At 38.5% G+C, this 24,341-nt stretch overlaps 1 protein-coding gene across 1 annotated transcript in view; it reads right to left on the bottom strand.

The window, feature by feature from the left end:
• LOC136857482 (tudor domain-containing protein 1) overlaps positions 1-14,198 on the bottom strand; it is a 305,315-nt gene extending 291,117 nt beyond the window's left edge. The window contains exons 1-2 of the mRNA XM_067136158.2: positions 14,184-14,198; positions 10,011-10,097 (exon numbers count right to left, since the gene is read on the bottom strand). The gene's annotated coding sequence lies outside the window, so the exon portion shown is untranslated. The remainder of the gene's footprint in view (positions 1-10,010; positions 10,098-14,183) is intronic.
• Between the last annotated feature and the right edge of the window lie 10,143 nt (positions 14,199-24,341).

Below are 24,341 nucleotides of genomic sequence, written 5' to 3' on the forward strand. Positions count from 1 at the left end.
TTTAGAAGGTAATTAATAAATGATTATGGATCCCCCCCAATATCCGGTAATATGAGACCGTAGCTAGTTTAGGGATTTTCAGGAATGTACCTCTCAGTCGGAGTCATCTAGTTCGAGCCCAGGTCAGATTGGACTGGGGCAGAAGATACTGATAACCATGTTTTTCTTACAGGAATAGCCCCCTTTATGCATGATGTGTATACAGTATATGTGTGTGTTTAGTATTTAATGTGAATTTATTTTGAGTTCAAACAGAACCGATGTTCAACGTTGTTTTGTCTTGGTGACAGATAAGGGAAGTCCAGGGTTTTAGCTAAATGGTATATGTGTTTTGTCTATGTATTATGTAAATATCTCTGATAATATGGAAATCATGTAGTGGCGGAACCGGTTAATTACGTGCTAAGAACAGGATGTACTATGTATAGGGACTTCAGCTCATCTCACGGTGTGATCAACAGAATATTAAAATGTAATGAAACGGTATGAGCTAATGAGGGAAAGATGGACGATAGTGGTCGCAAAACCTTAATTATACCTTTGTGCAGACGACCCCTTCAGGCGAGTCAAAATTTAAAGTGTCAATTACTTTCTTTTCCTCCCGTATGCGGAGAAGTCATTGTATAGGGTTGTATATTTTTTTCCTATTATGTCCTATTTTGAATAAATTAGTCTTCGTAAACCCCCATTGTATGATTCTTGTCATTTGTAGTTATGCTAAGCAGTATCCAGTAACAGTTGAACCCAGAGAATCCTACTTTCAGATTACATAAGGCTCCATCTTAAGTATTTGTTCTTTTTTCTTCTTTCGAACGTACCACCCCCCAAGTGCTCGAGCTGCCGAGGCCAGCACAGAAAGTAGGAGGGGAGCGGTTCAAAGCTCGTTAGGCAATTCAAGCCGCTCTTCACTCTAGTCTCATCCGTGGGTGTTTACCATGTTATGTGGAGGCATTCTTATGCGCGGGTCATCCATTCGAGGCCCAGAAGGGTGTAGTATAAATCCATTAAAGAAAATTAAATACGTTCCATTGCAATGCTGTTGGATCCCTACTTAAAAGGATGAGTTTTTCGCAGCCCCAGTGCTCTCAGTTGTGTTAAAGACCAACTGGTGGACCTTGCTAATCAAGCAGAATGTCCTGCATCCAAAAATGATGAGGTAAAATTTATTTTTAACTTTTTTTTCTTTCTTTCAGATTTTTGGTTACCTATGTAGGTAGTGTAATACTGACATAAAGTAAAAATCAATCAGATCACAAACTTTTCTTTATCTTATTTTAGATGTCACCTACTGCAAAGCCCCAGAAATTGCCAGGAATGTGGTACATGTACATTAACATTATGCAAGAAAATAATCGTGTGGCAGATTCATTGCCAGTTAGTTAACAGTTTCCACGAGGAAATCACTGCATATCTCAATGATAATTTGTCATTTCCTCTTTCTAATGCACTGGATTATTGCGAAAAAAATTCAAAATTTCCAAAACTAAAAGCCACTAAATATTTGTGTATTCCACCTGCAACAGTATTCTCTGAAATACTATTTAGCACAGCAGGACTCATATCTGACAGAAAAAGTGGTAGACTTGACCCCAAAGATGAGAATACTAGTATTTTTTAACCATTCATGTTGTGGACCTGGACTATAATCTTTAACATATATGCATTGAAGAGATACCATTTGAAGAAGTGAGCTACACTGGTGAAAATATAGCCAATTAAAAAAAAAAAAAAGATTAAAAAAAAGATAAAAATGGACTGTTTCAGAAATGTATTTTGCTATTAAATGTCTAATGTAAAGTTTTAAAAATGCGTACACTGATGGTTTAAAATTTTATCTCGTTAAATATGTGCACCTAAATAATTTCATTGGCATTACACATTTCTCCCAACATTCTATTTTGCATTGAAACTAGAAATAGAAATGACTGTATCAAGTATTGAAGTATCGGATATTGTGGAAAATATTGTGTATCGGTATAGAGAAAAACTGGTATCGACCCATCCCTACCTAAAACAATATATTCTGCTAAGTGTGACCCTCACATTTTACCAAATATATTTACATTGCTAGATCCATAACATATCTGCGTATTTCTGCTGGAAATTAGACAAACCCTTGAACATACATAGAAAGTACACCCCAAACTGTGATGAAGAAGAGCCATTTTTTAGTGTAAGAACTGCAACTTGAAGCCAACAGCTTAGTGTGAATGTTTCCATCATCACCATCACTAATACAGAGAGATATTTTATATATATATCAATTTGTGAGTTTTAGACCTAGTTGCAGTAGAAGTAAAAACATAGTTAAAATAGTAAGTAAACTGCATTTCAATATTTTAAAAATGAGCCCATAGTGTACACCAATGAGCACGTCTCCACCATGATGTGCTACCGCAAGGCAAATACAGTAACTTAATTCAGGAGAATTTTTTTAAACTCGATAAATGCAAAAAACATTCAAAATTGTGCTAATGGGACATATGCATAAAGTCTAGCAAATGCTTTTGCTACCTCCTTTGTAAGCATATGCTGGAATAAGTATGAATAAAATAATCTAGCAGTTCGTCGTTGCCGAGACAAAACCTCCTATGTGATAATATTTTTGGAGGTATACTGTTCCGTAGCACATACATTATGAAGAGCGAGAATGCCTTGACAATATGCACACAATATTGAACCTTAGCTGACAGAACCTCAGCGGCCAAACTTCTAAGCTAAAATATTTCACATAGGAGGTTTTGTCCCGGCAGCGACGAGTTGCTTTACTTACTAGTATTTACTTGCTAGCAAGCATTTGCTTAATTTTCCAGCAAATGCTGAATTCTACATGAATAAAACCTAGCATGTGCTAGTACTACGCAACCATTTGCTTAAGATTTTGCCAAGCCAGTTTCAGTTAGCTTGAAGTTCTTTTCTGTGACGACTTAGTGTTGCCTTCTGGTTGATTTAATGGCGCAAATTGTGAATATCCGACGTAGGAAACTCTATCATTCCAAGCGGCGTAGTGATGAATGTGCATATAAACATTTGTACAGATTTAACAAAGAAAATGTTGAATTAATTTCAAGCTCTTTCTTGGGAGAAAGTGACGAGACGTGTGGTGGTGCATTAACATCTAAGGAACGAATGCAGATATTTCATCATTTTGTTGGCGATCCAGGTTTCCAGGCTGGGATAGGAGAAGATACGGGAGTCCATCAAAGTACTGTTAGTAGAACCATTGATTATGTCAGGGAGAAAATTTTTCAAAAAGCACATCGCTGGATAAAATTTCCATCACGTCCACAAGAAATCAATATAGCTAGAGACGAATGGCAGCAATGCTTTAACTTTCCTTGTGTGATCGGTGCTCTTGATTGTACACATGTACCAATTTTAAAGCCACGGCTACACGGCGATGAATATATCAAGCGCAAAAATTTTGCTTCTATCAATGTACAAGCAACATGCAATTCAAACGAACATTTACAAGTGTTGATGCTATCTGGCCTGGTTTTGTTCATGACAGTCGCATATTTAAGAATTCACGTGTGTATGAAGGATTGAGAGACCACGCGGGAGCTGCAATACTGTTGGGTGATTCAGGTTACGGGCTTGTACCTTGGCTGCTAACTCCTTACCGAAACCCTCAAAATCCACAAGAAGAAAATTACAATCGCGTGCATGCTCAAAACAGAGTAATTATTGAAAGATGTTTTGGACAGCTGAAGAGACGTTTCCCTCTTCTAGCAAACAAAGTCCGAATCTCTCTACAGAAAATTTCACGCATTATCATCTGTTGCTTTGTGCTGCACAACATCTCTAAGCATTTAAGAGATGAGGAAAATTTTGATAATGTTTATACTGAAGAAAACGATGATGATGGTGCTCTTGATGGGGGTGAACAAGAATATGTTTACGATGACATAAAAAGACGTGGTGTACAGAGAAGAAATGAAATCGCTAATATTTTGTTTCAACAAGTTGCTGTAAATTAACTATGAAAGTAGTGAAGACTGTGATCTGGAAATGACAACAATATTTAACAGCTGTGTGGCTCGTAGTTTTCATTTAACTTATACTCTTACATCGTTATAAATTTATTTGTGATTCACTTCATCTTGTAAGATAATGTATCATTTCACCTCAGTTGAATACAAATACCAACACTTATCTCTCTGATTTTATGTCCCACACATCATTCAAACTGTATGTAAGTTTGTTCACTTAAGTTTAAGTTTGAAGCTAATTTCCGTTCTTCTACTTCCTGTTGTTGCATGCGAGCTAACTTAAGCTGTTCCAATAACGCCAGTCTCTAAAGTTCCATGATCGAAAGTCTTTCCGTCTCAGTCTCTGCAGCTAACTTTATTTTCTTGTATTTTCTTGGTGGTGATGTTGTACTCTGCAGCGGTATGCTATCATCATTGATATCACCTGCGTGTTCCTTACTTCCTCCTACAGCACATCCTTCTGAAATGTTGATGAAATAGAATTACTGACCTTGATCTACAGATTAATAAAATGAACTCAACCTGAATGATTCATAAAAGAAAGAAATACGTTAGGCCTAATGATTCTTTTTCTAATTACTACACAGCTTGCAGAGTGATATGGTATTTTATCAATGAGTCTAGTAAAGTTTAATACCGGGCGAGTTGGACATGCGGTTAGGGCCGCGCAGTTGTGAGGTTGCATCCAGGAGAGAGTGGGTTCGAACCGCACTGTCGGCAGCCTTGAATATGGTTTTCCGTGGTTTCCCATTTCGCACCAGACAAATGCCGGGGCTGTACCTTAATTGAGGCTACGGCCGCTTCATTCCCACTCCTAGGCCTTTCCTATCCCATAGTTGCCATATGACCTACCTGTGTCGGTGCGACGTAAAGCAAATTGTTTTAAAAAAATTAATTAATAGACATACCTGGTACATGAGTGAATGATGGATTTTGTTGTCCTTCCATTAAATTTAGAACCTCCTCCCATTCCTTCAACTGTATCTTCCTGTTTCCTGTAGTGTTACAGTCACTCTTATTTTTCACTTCGGTCTTCATGTTATGTATCCTTTTTTTTTTTTCCACCTGATCTGCTGTGAATTGCCGCCCGAGATTCTTCTCACAACTCTCGCGTAACTGTTCAACAGCTTGTAATTTGGCTGTTTTCGTCAAAGGAGTTTGCAATTTACTTAATAACACTGGTAACTGTTTGGTCATTGAAATGAAATGAAAATTTACGTCAATTTCTACATCTGTTTCTGATATCTCTGACATCGTAGAACACTGGGTCGTATGCATAAAGTCTAGCAAATGCTTTTGCTACCTCCTTTGTAAGCATATGCTGGAATAAGTATGAATAAAATAATCTAGCAGTTGCTTTACTTACTGGTATTTACTTGCTAGCAAGCATTTGCTTAATTTTCCAGCAAATGCTGAATTCTACATGAATAAAACCTAGCATGTGCTAGTACTACGCAACCATTTGCTTAAGATTTACCAAGCCAGTTTCAGTTAGCTTGAAGTTTTTTCTGTGATGACTTAGTGTTACCTTCTGGTTGATTTAATGGCGCAAATTGTGAATATCCGACACAGGAAACTCTATAATCCCAGACGGCATACTGATGAACGTGCATATAAACATTTGTATAGATTTAACGAAGAAAATGTTGAATTAATTTCGAGCTCTTTCTTGGGAGAAAGTGACGAGACGCGTGGTGGCACGTTAACATCGAAGGAACGAATGCAGATATTTCTTAGTTTTGTTGGCGATCCGGGCTTCCAAGCTGGGATAGGAGAAGATATGGGAGTGCATCAAAGTACTGTTAGTAGAACCATTGATTTCGTCAGCGAGAAAATTTTTCAAAAAGCACATCACTGGATAAAATTTCCGTCACGTACACAAGAAATCAATATAGCTAGAGACGAATGGCAGCAACGCTTTAACTTTCCTTGTGTGATCGGTGTTCTTGACTGTACACATGTATAGTACGCGAACCTTTTGTTGAGGTCTGAGCTCCATAGTGCTGAATGGGAACACCGGGTGAGTTGGCCGTGCGGTTAGGGCCGTGCAGCTGTGAGGTTGCATCAGGGAGATAGTGGGTTCGAACCCCACTGTCGGCACCCCTGAATATGGTTTTCCGTGGTTTCCCATTTCACACCAGACAAATGCCGGGGCTGTACCTTAATTAAGGTTATGGCCGCTTCGTTCCCACTCCTAGGCCTTTCCTATCCCATCGTCGCAATAAGACCTACCTGTGTGGGTGTGACGTTAAGCAAATTGTTTTAGAAAATAATTAATAGACGTACCTGGTACACGAGTGAATGATAGATTTTGTTGTCCTTCCATTAAATTTAGAAGTTCCTCCTCCCATTCCTTCAACTGTATCTTTCTGTTTCCTGTAGTGTTACGGTCAGTCTTCTTTTTCACTACGGTCTTCATGTTATGGATCCTTTTTTTTTCACCTGATCTGCTGTGAATTGCCACCCGGGATTCTTCTCACAACTTTCGCGTAACTGTTCAAGAGCTTGTAATTTGGCTGTTTTCGTTGAAGGAGTTTACGATTCACTTAATAACACTGGTAACTGTTTGATCATTGAAATAAAGTGAAAATTTACGTCAATTTCTACATCTGTTTCTGATATCTTCGACATATGCACTGCAGGAAATGGAAACGACCTGTAGACACCAGTAACACCGAATGCAAAACTCGTATGGTTACGGCGGTCAACACGTTTTTATACTAACCTCTTATCAGCAACCAGCGCGCTTTGCGCGAATAGAAAATGCTAGTTAGAATATTCTAAGAATTCAGCATTTGCTGGAAAAACTTGCAGCACTTTCTAGTCAGCACAAGCAAAAGGTTATTCGTATCAATTTAAGCAAATGCTTTTACTTGCCAGTATTTGCTGAAAGCATTTGCTTTTACTTAATGCTTGTGCTTGTAGAATGTTCTACATTTTTATGCATATGTCCCAATAGATTCACAATTAAGTATTTATTTTCCACCTAGTCGATACAATGATTGCTTAAGGCAATTTTTAATGGTCAAAAGTGGTACATGTTTCGTATATTATCAACATCTTCAGCCACATAACACTGTTTAGATGAAAAATGTATAAAATTGACAAAGTAATGCTTTAGAGGAAGTGTCCTTTTTTTTTTTTTTTTTTTTTAAATCTTGTCAATCTTATGTTAATTTTAAGGACACTTCCTCTAAAGCATTACTTTGTCAATTTTATACATTTTTCATCTAAACAGTGTTATGTGGCTGAAGATGTTGATAATATACGAAACATGTACCACTTTTGACCATTAAAAATTGCCTTAAGCAATCATTGTATCGACTAGGTGGAAAATAAATACTTAATTGTGAATCTATTGAAGTGCGATACGGACCATGAAGCTGATTTTATGTAATATGTCCCAATGTTATCAATTTGACCTTGCTCACCATCCTGTGCAATCATCCTTTGCATAAGTCGATATTTGCCATGTATAGAAGTGGTTGAAATCACTAGGTTTTTGCAAATGTCGATATATGCTAAAGCAAAACTCGATAAATGCAGTTAACTATTAATCATGTGGTATTCTCATGGATAACTGGAAGTGTTATTCTGTGGAACAATGGAACGCCAGGCTCCTGTATTGAAAGGATTTATTCTTGGAACTGCATGCCACATGTTCCCGTGATTAGCTCTAATTGTCGTCCTTGAGAAGTTTTAAGCAAGTTACTGTGTGAGGACCTATTTCACTCTTCAACAATATGGACTCAAAGACTTGCCCACAAGCACAGAAACTAAAAGGATGAAACAATGCAAAGCTGCTGAACTCTGCTACGAAGAAATCACAGAATTCCATCATCATGTGACTTCTTTTAACAAGATCGATCAAGACAAGTTTATATTGAAGTATATGCACATTTCTACACCTCAGCACAGGGTAGTGAACATGTAAAGTGCTAGGAAGAAGAAAACTGTTTCTGTGATGTACAGTATTAGGAAGAAAACTGGTGAAATACTTCCTGTCTGTGCTGCAACTTTTCACGGAATTTCTGGCATGTCAAAGGACAGATTATCTTATCTGGCTAGTAGGTTTCATCATACTGGGAAGTTAACTAAGAAAATCGAGTTGGTGACAGAACAGGGAACACAAAGACATAATGGTTTGCCATTAAGAATCACATCAAAAGGTATACATGCAGAGAGAGCCATCATGGCAGAGAAAAGTCTAAGAGAGGATATTTACCGTCATATCTCTCAGTCAATAAGATGTGGAAGACTTTCTGTGAAGAAAGGATAAGTTCTGGATTGAAACTGTGCTTGCTATCAAAATACAAGTATATATTCTATATGTGTATCAATCTGTCATTCAAAACTCCTCACACTGAAACATGCTCCACTTGTAAAATTAGTCTGATGAAAATAAAGACAGAAACATGCCTAGAGAAGAAGAATGAACTGAGGACAAGTTATAGATTGCATAAACTTCGTGCAAAGCGGTTTTATCAAATAATGAAAGAAGAAAATCCAGGTTTCATCAAGATATGTTTTGACATGCAAAAGAATCAACCAATTCCGAAGTTATCAGTGAGTGAGGTTTTCTATGCTAGACAAGTGTGGTTATACAATCTCTGCATCATGATTCACTCAAACGAGCAGAGAAAGGAAGACATATTTTTCTATAGTTGGCTGGAAACAGAATCCTCAAGAGGTTGCAACCAAGTTGCTTCAGCTTTATTGGACTTTCTTTTTAACCTAGAAAAGAAACTGCACAAAGATGGTCCTACCACGACTATTCTCAGATTCTTGTAGCAGCCAAAACAAAAACAGTGTCATCCTGGCCACACTTACTGCTTTCTTGGAAAAAAGCACGTTATTCAATAATATTCTACATTTCTTCCCTATTCAGGGACACAGCTACAGAGTGTTCGGTAGAATTGAGAAATCTTACAGAAGACGGGAAAACATACTGTCTCCCAAACAATACTATGATATCTTAGAGAAGCATGGCACCCTTAAAATTCTGAACAGGGACTGGGAAATCAAAGATCTAAAAGAGAGTGCGCAGAAGGTACTACGAACTAGGTTGCCATTTAAAATGAATAGTCAACGTGTTATCACATATAATAAGAGACACAAGAGAGTCTCCGTATCAGTACAGGATACCTACTTCGCATACCCAGTGGAAGTTGAGGTTCTGAAAATGAAATCCAGTCATGAAGCATTGCTAAAATCCTCTGTTTTACCAAAGAAAAATAGGTGAGCAAAGAAAAGAAGGATGTTCAAGCTCTGTTGAGGTTTTTTGAAATACCGGATGATGCTGTGGACTTCTACAGGGTCATGTTAGATGACAAGTAACAGCCTTCTGATGGCTATGTGTTTTGATGAGTTCCTAAATATTAATTGAGTAGATTTTTTTTGTAAGACTTAAGTTTAATTTAACCTGTGTGATATTAATGTGTTCATTCAGTACAATAGGATTGATAATATAGGTTAATACCTTATTTTGTTTTATGTTACATTGCTTGATGCTAAGTATATTAGAATCTAATAATATTATGTAATCTTACAATACCAAGTAGCCTATGTTATAAAATGTATGACAATGGAGCTCAAAAATCAATAAATATTCAAAAAATATTATTCACAAAATAACAAAAATAAAAATAAGTAAATAATTCCATAAACAAAAGTATATCATTCATTTAGAGTATTAATGTAAGTATATCATTCATTCGGAGTATTAATGTAAAGCCCCATTTTACCAGATGATTTGCATATATCAACTTTTGAAAAAACTCGAGAAAATTATCTTCTAATCTTACCTCATCCACCTTAAGTTTCTACAAGTTCTATTCAGGTATCGTGTTTGTCCTTATTGGAACTAATATCGACGAAAATTTGAAATGTTTCATGTATGTGCTTTTAAGTGAAAATAAAAAAACCACATATCTTGAAAAATGATGTTTGCTGCAAATGTCGAGTTTTGAAAAAATGCTCCTCAATTTGTAACTTCCACCACATTCCAAAGAATCTCACCTGCAACACAAATTCCAATGGGCTGACAGCATACACCAGGACAACATTTTCTCTGCACTGGAGAGGAATCTCTGGCTCTGCGTACTTCTAGAAGGATAATACAAAGAAATGTTTTACCAATTTACAATATAAGTGACAGTGCATATTCCTCAGTCTGAAATTAGTTCAACTATGAAAAATCAAAAATTAACTATAATAAACTGTACGACACATTTTTAGAATACAGTACAGCAAAGATTTTATATTTTACGAACAGTAATCTCAGTGAATTATTGTAATTATTACTTCTTGTATTTGAGGGACTGCCTGGCCGAGGCAGTAAACGCATGCTCGGTTCACCCAGAAGGACGTTGGTTCAAATCTCCGTCAGGAATGGAAAATTCCACTTTCCCATGGAGGAATTAGATATTTTTCACCAATAGAGCATCTGATATGTTTTTGACATCCCCGTCAGGAAGTCGTAAAATTTAAGAAACGAGATTTCCACTTCCGGAGGTGCATATGGTCCTAAGGTTCACTCAGCCTACACCAAAAATGAGTACCAGGTTAATTCCTGGGGGCAACGGCGGCCGGGCATAGAGCTAACCACTCTACCCCATCACGTGACGAGTTTAACAATGGTGGAAACCTTTACCTTCCAGTCCTCCAAAGGCCTTCATGGCCTGTACGGAGGTGACTTTGCTTTGCTCTTTACTCTTGTATTTTCTTATGAACTGACTCTCACTTCATGTACAGTAATTACAAGACTCACGAAACAATTGCAAAAAAAGAGATGAAATTATATTCCAACAATCAAAAATCTTGCACTGTTGGGCAGTGTCTACGTAGAGTGCTCTGAAAGTTGATTGCAGAAAATGTTTACACAAATTTATTTCACTAAACACTTTATCAGAAGTAGGGATGGACAATTTCCCTCTTCCTCTTCAATTTCTGTCCTCTTTTCTGGGCGTACACACTTCATCGGTCTATACCCTCATCACCTTGTTCTCCACAAACAGCAAAGTTATTGTCAAAGGCATTGTCATCCTCTACTAGTGACGTAGAGCACAGTAGGACTATATACAGCACAGTGGGACCTAGGGACATACAGCACAGTGGGACCTAAGGATATACAGCACAGTGGGGGCTAGTAACATTCAGCACAGTGGGACCTATTAACAAACAGCATAGTGGGACCAAGTGACATACAGCAAAGTGGGACAGCACAGTGGGACCTAGCAACATACAGCAAAGTAGGACCTAGAGACATACAGCACAGTGGATACTAGTAAATTACAGCAAAGTGGGACCTAGTGACATTCAGCATAGTGGGACTTAGTGACGTACAGCACAGCAAGACCTAGTGATGTAGATCACAGTGAGACCTAGTGCCGTAGAGCACAGTGAGACATAGTAACATACAGCGCAGTGGAACCTAGCGACATACAGCATAGTGGGACTTTGTGACGTACAGCACAGTAGGGCTTAGTGATATACAGCACAATGGGATCTACTGATATAAGGCATATTAGGCCCTAGTGACGAACAGTACAGTGGGACCTAGTGACATACGGCACAGTGGGACCTAGTGATATACAGCACAGCCAGACCTTGTGACGTACAGCACAGTAGGACCTACTTACTAACAGCGCTGAGGGGCAGCACAGTGGGACCTAGTACCATACAGCAGGGTGGTACCTAGTGACGTACATCAGAGTGGGACCTAGTGACGTACAGCACAGCGTGACCCAGTAACATACAGTAAAGTGGGACTTAGTGACGTACAGCACAGTGAGCCCAGTGATGCAGAGCAGAGTGGGACCTTGTGACATACAGCACAGTGGGACATAGTGACGTACAGCACAGTGGCACTTAGTGACAAACAGCAGAGTGGGACTTAGGAACATACAGCACAGTGGGACATAGTAACATACAGCACAGTGGGACCTAGTGACAAACAGCAGAGTGGGACGTAGTGGCATACAACAGAGTGGGACCTAATAACACACAGCACATTGGAAAATACTGACGTACAGCACAGTTGGACCTAGCGATGTAGAGCACAGTGGGACCTAGTCACATACAGCACAGTGGAACATAGTGATATACAGCACAGTGGGACCTCGTGACGTACAGCACAGTGAGTCCTAGTAACATACAGCACAGTGAGACCTAGTAACATAGAGCACAGTGGGACCTAGTGACATACAGCAGTGGGGACTAGTGACGTACATCACAATGGGACCCAGTGACAGAGTACAGTGGGACATAGTGACATACAGCACAGTGGGACCTAGTGATACACAGCACAGTGGGACCTAGTGATATACAGCAGCGTAGGACCTAGCGACATACAGCACAGTGGGACCTAGTGGCACAGAGCAGTGGGACCCAGTGACATTCAGCAGAGGGGAAATAGTGAAGTACAACAGCGTGGGAACTAGTGACATACAGCACAGTGGAACCTAGTGACATAGAGTACAGTGGGACCTAGTAACAGATCAGTGGGACCTAATGACGTACAGCAAAAGGTGATATAATGACGTAACGCAGCATGGGACCGAGTAACATACAGCACAATGGGGCCTAGTGACATATAGCAGAGTGGGACCTAGGAACATACAGCACTGCGGGACAGCACAGTGGAACCTAGTATCATACAGTGGAGTGGGATCTAGTGACGTACAGCACAATTAGACATAGTAACATGAGCACAGAGGGACCTAGTGACGTACAGCTGCATGGAACAGTAACATACAGCACTTTAGGACCTTGTGACATACAGCAGAGTGGGACCTAGTGACATACAGCAGCGGGGGACCTAGAGTTACAGAACAGTGGGACCTAGTGACACAGAGCAAAGTGGGACCCTGTGACATTCAGCAGAGTGGGAACTAGTGACGTACAACAGCGTGAGACCTAGTGACTTACAACACAGTGGGACCTAGGAACATACAGCAATGTGGGACAGCACAGTGAGACCTAGTATCGTACAGCAGAGTCCGACCTAGTGACGTACAGCAGAGTGGGACCTAGTGACATACAGCAGAGAGGGACCTATTGACGTACAGCAGCATGGAACATAGTGACACAGCACAGTGGGACCTAGTGACGTACAGCACAGTGAGACCTAGACACACACAGCACAGTTGGACCTAGTGACATACATCATAGAGGTACCTAGTAAAAGAGCACAATGTGACCTAGTGACGTACAGCAGAGTGGGATCTAGTGACGTACTGCAGCATGAGACCTAGTAACATACAGAACAGTGGGACCTAGTGATATACAGCTTAGTGGGACCTAGTGATGTACAGCACAATGGGACATAGTGATGTTCAGCACAGTGGGACCTAGTAATATACAGTAGCCTGAGACCTAGTGACAAGCAGTAGAGTGTGACGTAGAGACGTATAGTACAGTTGGACCTAGTGACATAGAGCAGAGTGGGACAGCACAGTTCAACCTAGTAACATACAGCACAGTGGAACCTAGTGACAGACAGTAGAGTGGGGCCCAGTGATGTACAGCACAGTGAGGCCTAGTGACATGCAGCAGAGTGTGACAGCAAAGTGGGACCTAGTGACATACAGCACAGTGAGACATAGTGACATAAAGCATAGTGGGACCTAGTGACAAACTGCAGAGTTGGACCTAGTCCCATGCAGCAGTGGCAAATTGAGAAGTTCAGAACAGAGGGACCTAGTGACATACAGCAGTTTGGTACCTAGTGACATACAGCACAGTGGAACTTAGTAACGTAAAGCGCAGTGGGACCTAGTGACGTACAGCATAGTGAGACCTAGTGACATACAGCACAGAGGATCCTAGTGACGTACAGCTGCGTGAAACCTAGTAACATACAGCAAAGTGGGACCTAGTGACATACAGTACAGTAGTGGGGACTAGTCACTTACAGCACAATGGGACCTAGTGACATACAGCACAGTGGGACAGTGACAAAGCACAGTGGGACCTATTGACATACAGCAGTGGGACCTAGTGACATACAGCACAGTGAAACCTAGTGACACAGCACAGTGGGACCCAACGACATTCAGCAATGGGAATTAGTGACGTACAACAGCGTGGAACCTAGTGACATACAGCACAGTGGAAGCTAGTGACACAGAGCACAGTGGGACCTGTTGACATACAGCACAGTGGGGCCTAGTATTGAACCCTTGAACTTACCGTTCCATCCTTGGTCGTCTGCCACAGCTGCTACAATAGAGCAATATCGAACTCTTAGATCTTGTGGTTGTACCAGGTTTATTTCTGTCACTAAATTTGACGAAACGATGGGATTCAGAAGAGAGCCTAAATGAGGAGCAAAAATGTGCGTACTAAATTTTATTAAACTGTCTGTGTCTGTTAGGTCATCAGCCCAGAGGCTGGTTGGATCCTCAAATAGCACCACCAAAGGTTATGTGGTTATAAGGAAACTGCAAAAACCAATGGCAGCACCGAAATGAGGCGTACTAGGCAAGACAAGGAGTGAGGTAGTTTGCCATTGCTTTCCTCACTGGGTCAGAAAGTGCTATTGCAGCACGACTGACCCTATGAGCAACACTTTTCATAACACTCAGATGCACTAGTCGTGCTCTGAATGTCATTACTCAGCGCCACCCATACCCCAGCAGCTTCCATATTGTCACAGCCATGGATGAGACTGGGACTTTGGTGGAAGCTACACTTTACTCTAGCCTGTGCCAAGAGATGGATACAAAAGTACTGCATCCATCAAGAAATGGCAGCAGGCAACTATCAATGCAAAAATATTTATAAAAATCATCCATCATATCATTTAATTATTTATAATATTTAAATGCAGTCACACTGCAATGAGTGAATGTTGTCTTTTTATTATTGTTTAAAAATGTTTCAGAGGAAAGTAAAAATAAAATTCATGGACAGCAAAAACTAGGAAACGAAAATAAACCTGGAAATCGGGCACCATTTGATCCAAACGATAACTGAGAATTAATCCACACGATCCGTGGGAAATCTGACCTTCAACAAGTAGAATTCCAGATTTACATTAAGGTTATCCACCAGTCTAATACCCTATCGGATATTGGAACACCCACCGAATGGACCCTTAATCGAACCAAATTGACTGTCAGTTGCTTTGGATAGGTTGAAAAACATTACTAGAAAGCACGGTGTCACAGCAAGTTAAAAGCAATAGCCAATATGAAAAAATAAAATTCCACCATGTATTGTCATCTTGTGACACCTTTAAGTTATGGAATAATCCCGATGCTGAAACATGCATCACCCAAACAGCTGTTCAGAAGGAACCAACAACAACTCGATCCAAGAGGATCTTACATTACGTCGTTCTGAAGAAACAAAACTGCGAAATACAGGAATCACTGAAGTTAAAGAAAAGTGACAAGTCACTTGAAACTATTCTTATAAAACCAACTTTCAGGTTATAAACGGTTATGTTAAGTTTAATAAATTACAAGTCCACACGACAAAATAAACCAAAGTAAATCTTTCCATTTTCATCTATGAACTACCATTACAAATCTGTCTACCTATGTTTGTCCCACTAAACCGAACTACAAGTAATTGGTAGACCAATGTTTCCCGCAAACTTTGGGAACAGTGCGCTGAGTATCACGAGGATTACATAAAGTGACAGTGTACGCCAACGCCACTCCTAACAGCATCGCCTACTATTCACCAGAATTAAATACCGCGTGGGCCCAAGCCTTCCGGACCCCTACCAGGATCAACACAGCGGAAGTCCTGAACATTGTTATCCAACGTAACCTTTTGTGTGATTCTTTAATAATTTACGTTGATTCAACTGTTGCATATTATACTCTTAAAACAGGGCGTGGCCCTATATTGTACATGTATTCAGCACTCTTACCTGTATATACCAGATTAGTAAATAAAACAGCACGGAGAGACATTCGTCTCTCGAGGCTGTGGGTGCCTTCGTCTGCGCCCAGTGATGTACAGCACAGTGAGGCCTAATGACATGCAGCAGAGTGTGACAGCAAAGTCGGACCTAGTGACGTACAGCACAGTGGTCAATAGCGACATACAGCACAGTGGGACCTAGTGACAAACTGCAGAATTGACCTAGTCCCATGCAGCACAGTGGCAAATTGAGTAGTTCAGAACAGAGGGACCTAGTGTCGTACGGCAGTTTGCTACCTAGTGACATACAGCACAGTGGAACTTAGTAACGTAAAGCGTAGTGGGACCTAGTCACGTACAGCACAGTGAGACCTACTAACATACAGCACAGAGGATCCTAGTGACGTAAAGCTGCGTGAAACCTAGTAACATACAGCAAAGTGGGACCTAGTGATATACAGCAGTGGGGACTAGTGACATACAGCACAATGGGACCTAGTAACATACAGCATCATAGTAGGACAGTGACATAAAGCACAGTGAAACCTATTGACAAACAGCAGAGTGGGACTTAGTGACCTACAGCAGTGCACCAGCCGGTACCGTCCTTTGAGCTGGTACGAGTTCAAGACAAGGTAAAACAAAACGTAAATTAAACCAAAGCACTGGGCACATTCCCCACACGAATAAAGACCAAAGCAAGAAAACTTACTTCCAGTACACAAGGAGTTGTCATGGATACCTAGAATTAAATTGGTGCAATATTAACCGGTGTAACTAGTTGAAAGAAAGACCGTTTCAAAAGGTTTATTTTAAAGTATTAGAGCTGGTTTAACAACTGGGAAAGGAACAATACTGTTAAATAAGGCTCAATGATCTACAACATAATAGGGGTAATTAATAAAACTTAAATTACTAGGAAGAAAAAATTTAACAGTTAACTCAAATATTCAAAAGACGGCCGTCATTTAAGTTAAATTAAGAAAGATAATCTGCTATTTTAAAAGTACAGGTAACGTTAAATTACTGACCCTACACTTGAGCAGGTTCAAGTTTCATGCCATGAGCTTTCACAAGCATCAAAAAATAAGAATTCAATATGAGCCAGAAATAGGCTAAAGAAAACAAACCCCGAAAGAGGACGAAAAATAAACAACGATTAAGGGAAATGGTTTTAAAACATTAGGAAAGAATTAAGTACATGCGAATTATAGCGCAGGATACAGAATTCATGCCAGGGAAAAATGATATGTTGCCACAACATCAAATCATTCAATATCAACAATCATCAATTAATAATCATCACCATAGTTACTGGTGCAGGCAAATTTAAAAGCAGGCACCAATCCCAGCAATCCCACAATAATCGGAATAAAGGAAGAACAAAAGAGAATCAATAAAAACAAATATCCAGTAAATAAGATAAAAATTAAGAGGAAGAAAAACACTAAATGAATAGAATCAATAAGGGACTGAAAGCTAAAAATAAATGCTTGAGGGAACTCTTTCAGGCATTACACAAATCAGTGATATTTTCATTGGCCTCATAACAGTACCACCACGTTACTCCTGAGAAAATTACTTTAAACATTAAATAGTAACAATAACTGAAATTTGGGAATAAGCGTTTTGAAAATTACAAAATGAGAAACCCATGTTTCTGTAGGAGAATCACAAACAGACCGAAATGGTTTCTTTGCTAGTTTACATTAATTTCAAGAATCAGACGATTTCCAAAGAACCACTTAAAGTCTTGAAAACTTTCAGAGAGATAGGTTTTCACAAAGTCACAGGGCTTTTGATGATGAAAACTTTGATGAAGGAAAAGGTAACTTACAGTTCCGATGAAGCTTTCATGTTTAGAGTCACGCGTTGTTACATACTCACAAAAATTTATCCAGCGCAGTCGTACTTAATCCACCAGAAGGAAACGAAATATATCAAATGGAAATGAAGGAGTTCTTGAGGATGAACAACATTCTCGCACAATTCTTCTTATTAACCATGATCCATGGTTACATTGATTGCTAGCCTAGAGCCACAATGAAACATGCTCCTGCTCGCCATAATAGCTTCCAACAGACTCCGGCTACTTCAAGTCAGACAGAGAGGTCCGTTACGTAACAATCCTCGCTAGTACTGATGGGCCAGAGACATAGGCACAGCTAAAAGTTGCGCTCACCTGCGCAGAAGGCAGATACCAGTTCAGCGTTGTCTGGCACAGAATAACGGGAAACAGAACAGACAGTTCCCGTATTAAAATAAGAATGAGCGTTTTAGGCAAGTTAAATATAATAATTTAGGGATACGACCTCCAGTAACTTAGAAACACTAGTAGAAAACTAGTTGAAATGTAGGCACGATGTGACACTGATTTCCATGGCAACAGTCAGTCCTAAAAGGCTAAAAATGTTACCTCAGTAACAGCCTCCTCCCCATGAGCTAGATACATTCACGAACATAGCCTGTCACGAGTATAGTGGTCTTGAAGCAAACTACAAGTTTTATGAAGGCCACATAATTAAACAACCACAAATACTAACTTTGATGTCAAGCATCCATAGCTTCCACATAATACACAGATCACGTAGAGACTAAAGTCAGTTACGATTCAAAACAAATTCCAACACTAAGGAAGTTCATTGCATAGAACCAGTTCTAAACTCCCTTTTTTTCACAACTTTGATAACGATAGTACCATCGCTGTGGTCACCCACAGAGTATTTTTGAATAAAATTTTGGGTTTTTTGTTACACAATTCCAAGGAAGCTGTATTTCTTCCACCTCTTTTTTAACTAGTCACACACACCAAAATGCGTTTTGAAGAGTTAACAATCATTACCACACGAAAGAATTTCCTTCATTGTCCAATACGACTATCTTTTACAATTGCATTACTTGCAAGTTAATATTTTAATGGATGGGTTTCTGGACCAAAGGATTGCATTATCTGGTTTCATTGGCCTAGTTGAAAATTAGCGAATGTTTGGGATAAATAAACGCAAAGGCGCAAGGGAAACAAAAGGAAAGCAAAATTGGTGAGTCACCTTTTCAAGGATAACAAGATCCACATGTTAATCTTAACATAACTTTAAATCACAGTCAAGCGACTCAGAGCGCCATTATACCACTGTCCTAATGAAATACCAGAAGATAAAACTAGTTTACCTCATAGGTCAAATAAGACATTAATAATAAGGGAAATGAGATACAGTAGATACCCAAAATACAGGTACTTACACAGAAATGGAGGGGTGTAATCAATGCATGTTCATAGTAAGCAGGATAAGGTTCATAAATTTCAAATGAATGCAGGAGAACATAACTAAGGGAATATTAAATTAACATCCGCAATAGACTGTCAGCACACAACACAATAACACAGACAAAAACAGGGAAAAAATACATGAACATCTAGGAAAAACACATTTAAAATAAATGATTTCAACAGAGACAACAGAAAGTTTAACACCAACGTAAATTATGGACCCTCAATCATAAATTACATAATACTAAGCAACTTATCAATCTATCAGTAGTACACCCATACCAACAAGACGAGCGGGAGGAAGGATATGCTAAACGTCGAATACAAAAAAAAGTTTCTAAATTTTCCTTTGAGTGATAAGTTATCGATGGGAGTTTTCAGAAAAAGGTACTTGTCGAGGCAAAACTGAGTGAAGAGGGCGAAGGAGATACGTAAAATCGTAAGGATAGTGGGGCATGCAAAAGTTGCTCAACAACGATCCTCACCACAAAGATTATGCTCAAAACAAGTTTACAATAGAACATAATCATCATCTTACACTTCAGTTGATCACCACAGATAACAACCACAGGAAGACATCATAATCAGAAAGAAAAAAAAAAAAAAAGTCTTAAGAGGTAAAATTAAAGGAATGAGGTACATCAAAATTACCAATAATTCTAGACAACAGAAGCAAGGTGAAGTAGGTACACAAGAGTTGACAGTTCATAACATTTTTTACCAAAAATTTCCACAAACGTTGTAGGGAAATAATCTAAGGTTCCTTTGGACCACCCAGATGTCAAGAATATAACCATGATATATCACAACCGCAATATTCCTTAGTAAAATTTTACTTCATCAACCAAAAGGCACAAACAACTTCATAATCACAGGAATACACAAAATCCACATGTACATGCCTTACATTTAATACTAATAGACTAATCATTCAATAACAATTTATTAAAATTCGTATCCAACTTGTTCAATACCAAAAATGTTGTTAAGATGAAATTACAACATGTATATTTATTTTATCAGGACTAGTTTCGACGCTTTATATTGCGTCATCATCAGCTGATATACACTGGAAACATTGGCAAACATATATAAGTTTATCTACGTCACACACATTATAAAAATATGATAAAGATTTAAAAACCATATTAAATTATACTATTTCCGAGTGCATATTGTCCAAGACTTGCAATTATTAAACTTTGGATTGCTAAAATCTGATGCAATTTGGTTTAAATAATCATTAAAATTAAACAAAACTAATAATAAAATCACAATCTTCTTAAAAACATTCACTTTGACGTTTTTTTTAAAATGTTTTTGTAGAACCATATTAAAACCATTCAATAAAGTCCTCAGGCTATTGCCATGTAGTGAACATATTGTTGCAGAATAAGGTTAAACAATCTTCTTAAATGACATTGACACTGTTTGACACTTCAAAATCTTTTAAAACCATATTAAAATTATTCTATGAAATCTTCAAAATGTTGAAATGTGGCGATCGTGAAGAGAGGCGGACTCAGAAGCCGGTGCTTTATGAAGTTACCAATTATTTAATTCTCAGTTCAATGCGGATCTGAAATAATATGAATATATTAACCTTCACTTTAACTGAAAAAGTGTGAAACTTTACGTCTTATAACATGTGACTCACCTCGTGAGATCGCTTTACATACTGCCTTCCACGATCACGCCCTCCAGAGCTCCAACAGGTTGCCGCCCCTCAGTTGCTCCTCCCTCCTTCCCCTAGTTCCCCTCTTTGACCCAAAACCAACCTTGGACACTGGATTGCTGACACAACAAGGTTCACTTAGCTACACGGTGCTTTGCAAGGACAGTGATCTCACAAGGTGAGTCACATGTTATAAGACGTAAAGTTTCACACTTTTTCAGTTAAAGTGAAGGTTAATATATTCATATTATTTCAGGTCCGCATTGAAATGAGAATTAAATAATTGGTAACTTCATAAAGCACCGGCTTCTAAGTCCACCTCTTTTCACGATCGCCACATTTCAACATTTTGAAGATTTCATAGAATAATTTTAATATGGTTTTAAAAGATTTTGAAGTGTCAAACAGTGTCAATGTTATTTAAGAAGATTGTTTAACCTTATTCTGCAACATTATGTTCACTACATGGCAATAGCCTGAGGACTTTATTGAATGGTTTTAATATGGTTCAAAAAAAACATTTTTAAAAAAACGTCAAACAAAGTGAATGTTTTTAAGAAGATCGTGATTTTATTATTAGTTTTGTTTAATTTTAATGATTATTTAAACCAAATTGCATCAGATTTTAGCAATCCAAAGTTTAATAATTGCAAGTCTTGGACAATATGGACTCGGAAATAGTATAATTATAATATGGTTTTTAAATCTTTATCATAGTTTTTATAATGTGTGTGACGTAGATAAACTTATATATGTTTGCCAATGTTTCCAGTGTATATCAGCTGATGATGACGCAATATAAAGTGTAACCCCCCCTTTAAACAGAAGGAAGCACGTAATACAAGATACATATAAAACACGTAATTATTTGATAATGCAAAATAACAAACCTTACAGAACAACATCAGCCGATGATCAAACAGGAAAACATTTTACCTTTTACAAACACGTGGCTTCGCAGGATAACCAACATGATAACTAGAGAAAGGAAGTATGGGAAGCAGGCCACGAAACCCTAGAGGACGAGACGTTACGTGACGTTGTAGGGAAAGAAACGTGAGAACATCAACCCTTTGTCCAATTTATTTAACATATAGAATTGAATCAAGGTATGAAGTGCACTAGGTTAGATAACATCATTAATTTAAAAAAAATCAAATCGAACCACGAGGTTCCTATCAGTGTTTCTCTCAGGAAAGTGAATATTTACACAAAGTTACAATGACATTTAAATAAGTGAGCATAATTTCGATGTTGAAATTACAATGAAAATTTAAAGGGGACAATGACCTAATTACAAACATCATATAAGGCAAGTTGAAAAATGTTACAAGAGAAGGGAACAACAGAAATTAAATTTAGCGCAGAGCCCTATAGAGAAGCAGTCCTCTCCTAATACACATCAGTGAGGGACGCAAAGCTCAACAGGTGTGCACTAAATTGATACGGAATTACTGGAAGCAACTCGGAAGAAAAAAATTAAAGTTTACATATTCACAAAAGATTAATAAAATGAATTGCCTCCAAAATAAAGGGTATGCCTAGTTGACGAAGTACGGCATTACAAATCAAAAGCGCTGAAAACCAGGGTCTAAGGCAAACTCCGAACGAATGAATTTACATTTTAAGTTAACACTTGAGAACAGAAAACATGCTTACCCCAGGATGGCTGGAACCGGTGAGCGGACCACCTTACAAGGTGCGTCCGATCGTTACGACGTACGAAAACCAAAGACGCTGAACAGAGCCTTGCTCTTGCTAAGGAGCCAAAAAGCCGGAAATTGGGAAATACTCAAACAGCCAATCAGGGAAGCTACCTATGTTTCGATCCGAAGTTTGACCAATACAAATTAGTGTTATTTTCACCAATAGAATTATAGCACCAAATATGGTAATGTGGGAAATTCATTCTAGAGATTTCAATTGCGAAACTCAGCGATTTCGTGATCGAAGCCTCCACGTGGCACTACAGGGTGATACAAAAAATGGGTTACAAAAAAAAATATATATTACTGGAGATCTCCAATATCAATGTCAATGATTAAGTAAACAATTGTCTCTTCAGTGAGTCCTGAAAATACTTTAAAATACAACTTCATCAAAAATAAAACACAAATTTTTACATAATTTTTACAACAACAAAAATTTAGTCGAATTCTTCAAAAAATGTTAGTTCCTTAGTTTCTTGTGTCAAGTCAAAAATGATTCCACCGACTATCAACTCACCACCGGTGACATAAAGCGTCAAAACTAGTCCTGATAAAATAAATATACATGTTGTAATTTCATCTTAACAACATTTTTGGTATTGAATAAGGTGGATACGAATTTTAATAAATTGTAATCTTGGTTCAATACGGACGAATAATGAAATTTATATACTTAACTAATCATTCAATAGATAATTCAAATACACCATTATCACACCGCCAGGACTACTCAAAACAGAAGTTGCAGAATTAAAAATATCTCCCATATGCATTCCCAATTCCCAAAATGGAATACCACTGAGGCCAAAACACCTTCTGGGTACAGAATACTAACATGTTAAATGTAACTTAACACAACATTTACTAAGCAAGAATAATTTCACAACAAACCACATTACACCAGTAGAGCCGAAGTGATGAAAACCAAAGTTAAAACGTTAGAGAGAAATGGGCGCAGAACTACAATTCAGTGAGCTTATCGATTATCAGAATTTCAAAAATATTTAACCAATTTTTTTTTTGTTCGACATCTCGTATAGGCCTACATGACCTCTCATAACCCAGCAAGCAAGAGAGGGGAGACCAAAAATAATCACACCAACAGATCATCTTACAGGCTAAATAGCAAGGATTAAGAAAATAACAAATCCCATGGGCTAAGGATAAGGTTTTTCCAAGCTAAGGTAACTTAGGCAGAATCTGTTGGAGACCTCTAGTACTGTTAGGTGTAGGGAGCGCTATAGTCTGTCATCAATAACCAATCTACTGAAGAACACAAAGCAAAAAAAAACGCAAGGATGGAAGGTAGTTAAGTCACAACTGTACCGTAAACACCAAGCGAAGTACAGAATAGGAATAGTTTAGATAAAACCTCAGGATGGTACTTAACTCGGAAGTCATATTACCAACCCACTTCGCGAGAATTCCTAAAACATACCTTCCACAATAGTACACCCAATGAAATGCAAGAAAGGTAATGAAATACCTCAAATTAGATGACCGACATCATATACTACCAGTTGTCCATAGGGACCTCGCCACAACGCGATTCAAAAAAAATAAGTGACATCCGCATATACACCCTGTCGCACACTAGCTAAACAGGTACCACTTCCTATCATACAGAAGAGCAGGTAAATAAAGTATACATAGCAGATAAAGAGGTTGGTTGCTAGAACCTGCTCGATAACATGCCGAAGAGGAAGGTAAATCCACTAAAAGATCCCATAATCAAATAGTGGGATGACTCCAGTACCGATAGAAAATTGGTAGATAATCACATGCTCATCCAACCAAAACACAGAACGGCAAGGTGTTAA

The sequence above is a fragment of the Anabrus simplex genome, chromosome 1, assembly GCF_040414725.1.
Source record: "Anabrus simplex isolate iqAnaSimp1 chromosome 1, ASM4041472v1, whole genome shotgun sequence".
Taxonomy (NCBI): Eukaryota; Metazoa; Arthropoda; class Insecta; order Orthoptera; family Tettigoniidae; genus Anabrus; species Anabrus simplex.